Raw genomic sequence first — 4,878 nt, 5'->3', positions numbered from 1 at the left:
CTACCCATTACTTATCATGTAATAGAAAGAGTGGTAGGAAAAGAATCTTACAGTTTCTTATATGGCTTCTTAGGCTACAACCAACTTGCAATAAAGCCAGAGGATCAGCACAATACGGCTTTTGCAACTGAATGGGAAATTTTTGCATTCAGGGTAATGGCTTTCGGATTAAGGAATGCACCAGCCACATTTCAGAGGCTGATGGGTCATGCTTTTAAAGAATATCTAAGACAGTTCTTAGAAATTTACATGGATGACTTGTGCGTTCACTCTCTCATAAGATTGGAGCACATAGAGCACTTGACCAAAGTGTTCAACAAATGCAGACTATATCGGATTTACCTGAATCCGGAGAAATGTGTCTTCTTGGTAAGACAAGGCAAAATATTGGGACATATAGTGTCCAAAAATGGTATTTCGACAGACATGGAGAAGGTTAGCGTAATTGTTGATCTACCACGACCAGTAAAGGTAAAGGAGGTACATGCATTTATGAGCCACTGTGGATATTATCGCATATTTATCTACTCATACGCTATAATTGCGAAACCACTTTAAGTGTTGATAACTAAATTTGAGTGGGCAGATGAGTGCGAGAAAGCTTTTCAAACTTTGAAGCAAAGATTGATATCTGCTCCAATTTTGAAGGCTCCGGATTGGGAAAAGATATTCCACGCCCACGTAGATGCATCATCTTATGCTATAGGATGCATACTTGCACAACCTGGAGAAAACAACATGGATTTTCCAATCAGTTACTCCAGTAGACAACTAAACAGTGGAGAGAAGAATTACACAACAACTGAAAGGGAGGGTTTGGGTATGATCTATGCTGTGAAAAAATTTAGACATTACCTACTTTCCAATAAATTTGTATTCTTCGTTGATCACCAAGCACTGCTGTACTTGGTAACAAACCTTGCAGTATGGGGCGGATTGTACGATGGTTCATCATACTGCTTGATTTTGACTTCACGGTTGTAGTTAAAAAAGGAACTACACACCAAAAAGCGGATCATTTATCTAGAATGGTGCATGGGGAAAACCCTGTAGGAGTTGATGATGATTTTCCAGATGCATATCTCTTCAACATAGAAATGATTCCAAGATGGAGCGAGGATGTAATTCCTTTGTTGACTATTGGGTCATTGAATTTGACAAGACAACCATCTACCATTGTAGCATCTAGATCATTGGTAATGTTGGCTAGAAGGCTATACAAACAGGGATCGGATCAAATCCTTAGGCTTGTTGTACAAACAACAGGGATTCACAATGGGCATGCACAGACGTATCAAAGATTGATGAGGATAGGTGTATATTGGCCAAAAATGCAACAAAGTGTTCATATGCATATCAAATCATGTGTTATCTGCACTTTTCAAAGGCCGATAGAACACGCGACTTTATTCAAATTATTTGTAGCACCCAGATGGAGTAACTAGATTGTAGAATACCTCTCCACCAGAATACTGTCCGAAGGGATGAGTAGATCACGTATCAAAACGATCACGAAAGAGGCAGAAAACTATGTATTGATTGAGGAAAATATTTACAAGAGGGAAAAAGACAATCAATTGAGAATGTGTGCGAAGGAAGAGGAATATGTTCCTATCCTAGAGCAAGCACATGGCGGACAAGCTGGAGGACATTTCTCAGCTGACAAAATGGCCAAAGCAATTCTTATTGATGGCATATGGTGGCCTACACTATTCATGGACGCCAAAGAGTTTGTGAAACGATGTGAAGATTGCCAGAGGACAAAGATGCCTAGAGCACGAGATGACATGCCCTTGAGGCCAATGATGGGGGCAAGAGCGTTTGCAAAATGGGGAATAGATTTTGTAGGACCAATTGCGCCTCCTGGATATAAAACACATACTCAATACATTATTGTGGCAACAGATTATCTAACAAAGTGGGTTGAAGCGAAAGAAACAACCAAAAATGATGCAAAAACAACAACACAGTTTTTGTATGAGAACATTTTCACCAGATATGGCTTACCAATAGAGATAGTAAGCGATAGAGGGACTCATTTCGTCAATGAAGTGATCGAATTCCTATTGGATGAATTCATGGTAACTCACAAGAAGTCAACTCCCTATCATCCACAAGCTAACGGCCAAGTAGAAAGTACAAACAAGATTTTGGTGACAATTCTCATGAAAATTATTAGTGAATCGAGAGCCGACTAGGATCAGAAGCTGCATTCAGCTTTATGGGCATATAGAGTAGCGTATAAAAACTCAATCGGAACGACTCCATTCAACATGCTTTATGGAATTCAAGCGATTTTGCCACTTGAATTTCTTATCCCCACACTTCGGGTAGCTAAAGAATTAGAATGGACGGGCCATGAATTATCCAATCACATAGATAACCTTGAAAAATTGGATGAAACTAGATTGAGAGCAACTGCATCAATCTACACGCAAAAACGAAACATGAAATCATTCTTTGATCAACATGTTGTCAGCAAGGAATTTGCTATGGGGGATTACGTCTTAATGTATACCCTGAAACAACATTCTCGGAAACTCAAAAAGGGAGGCAATGGACCCTATGTGATTCATGATATATCATCTAGTGGTGCCATTAAGTTTGTGATATTAGAGGGAGAGGAGATGCCTAATTGGATTAGTGGCTGCAGATTAAAGAAGTACAACCTACCACTCACCTCAGAGATGCTTGCCAAAATCCACGCTGCGAAGGAGCGCAAGAACAAAGCAAATGAGACAAAAGCTCAAGCACAGGAGGAGGCCAGAATGAGGATTTTAAAGCGGAAACAAAAATTACAACAACAAAGACTTCCTCAACCAGCAGATACGGCTCAAATTCCTCTTTCTATAATTCACACTGACGAGCAATGGAAAATAGGAATCGATGTTCGCATCACTGTCAGACTTAGTCAATGTGGTCAACTTCTCCACTTACAAAATACTTATCGATGAACCCGTAGTGCAATCCACATGAGATTTACAAGCTGCAAACGGGGCAACAATGCCAGCATTGGAAATAGTAAACTTACCAATCAATATTGATGAAAATAGTTGTCCTCATCAATTTTTCATAATGAAAGACGGAGGAATCAGAGAATCACTATGTTTGGGAGTTCCATGGATGAGAACGTACAATGCAGTTACCGAATGGTCAGAACATGCGCTAATGTACACACACAACTCCAACACGTACATGACTCCATTCGTCAAAACACATCACTCGTGGCCGACTATCCCCATCGACAAAAAGCAATCAGCTCATCAGCCAGAAACACCGAAAACGACTGTTCGGAAAGTATGGATAAAGAAAACCGTCATGCAACACAAACTGAGACAGATATGGCTGCCCAAGTCACAACTCCCGACGACAGCAACACCATATCAAAGACCTTCAGGAGCTAATCCAGAGTGGAAATGGCAACCAAAGCTGGAGACAACCAAAAATTCAGCGAGACAAAGATCGAACGGAGACCAAACAGTCAACACAGGAAGCCTGAACTAACACAAATGCAATGGAAACCTAAGAAATATCAGGAACCTACATCAAAATCAGCAAATATAAAAAAAACTGAATACAAATGGGTTCCAAAAATAGTTGCCATCAAAAAACCAACAATCAAGGAGAGAGCAATTGAACTGCAAGCTCTTCTGTTCCATAAACAGCTAGCCTCGCCATCCAAAGCCACTGAATATTACATTCAGTCCCTGCATCTTGCACAACACTTTGTTTCCCAATGCATTGTCTCAAACATGAGGATAGGGCCATATTACACGGCCGTGCATAGACACATATTTCAAAACCCATGCACATGCACACAACCTTCGTCCGGGACGACTCAGTTTAGGAAGGGGGGAGTAACTGCTGAATCGAGCAGCAGTCATGACCATTAAGGGGTCCAACGTGTATATATGTACATAATGCGTGTGTTTGTTGTTTTTTTTTCATTTCTTAGAGTTCAATTTCGAACAAATTTGATCAAAATCTGGCAATTTTAGTGTTTTTATCATCCAACTAGCATAATAATGAGCTGTAATGACAAAATCTGGAGCATTGGGATGCTTCTAGTGAAAATATATGCTTAGGGGTGAGTATAATAATTTTTGGCTAATTTTCGCCAGTTAATAAGTATTTTCAATTTATTTTGTTTGATTTTTGTTAATAATCTTCCAAAAATTGAAAAATATCGCCACAGTGTCGGAATCAAGTTCTGGAAGCAAACGCCGAAGTATCATGATAGGGTTATCAAGCATGGAAGATATGAAGCTAATCTGAAGATGTCAAATTTCTGCCTTACTGATCATGACCACATTTCGCCAGAATTGCATCAAATGGTCATACGACGCCAGAATGACGAGCGGTTTGACCCACAGATGGTATGTAGATTACATCGAGATCAAAGGTAAGGAAAATCGGCCCTATGTCACGAAAACCTCGGGAAGATATGGGTCAGGTAGGCCAAATTCTAGCTCATTGTTCATTTTCACATTTTGGGAGAGAAGAAGAGAGCTTCTTGACGTAGAGTGAGCTGCCACATTTCTACCCCATACGGACGATCGGAGTCAGCATTTCATACCAGATTTCACAGGTATGTTCCTTATCAAGTAAAGATCAAGTCTATTACGGATGCAAGCGCGAATCATTGCACAAACGAGCGAATGGATCAAATCAAAATCGGATTGTGTCAAATAGGTCAAGGCCCCTTAGAGGTATCATGAAAAAACTTTTTCAGGGACAGAACACATCAATGTGTTCCCCACAATGTCAGAAACCAGGCCATATGATCAGATCTCAGTTCGGTGGTGGTACAACGATCGCGATCGGTGTACCCCACTGACCAAATTTGGCACAGAATTTGCAAAAAGCCTCCCCTCAGCT

This window comes from Adiantum capillus-veneris, chromosome 24, assembly GCF_014529385.1.
Source record: "Adiantum capillus-veneris isolate H3 chromosome 24, ASM1452938v2, whole genome shotgun sequence".
NCBI lineage: Eukaryota > Viridiplantae > Streptophyta > Polypodiopsida > Polypodiales > Pteridaceae > Adiantum > Adiantum capillus-veneris.
This window is presented reverse-complemented; position numbering follows the sequence as displayed.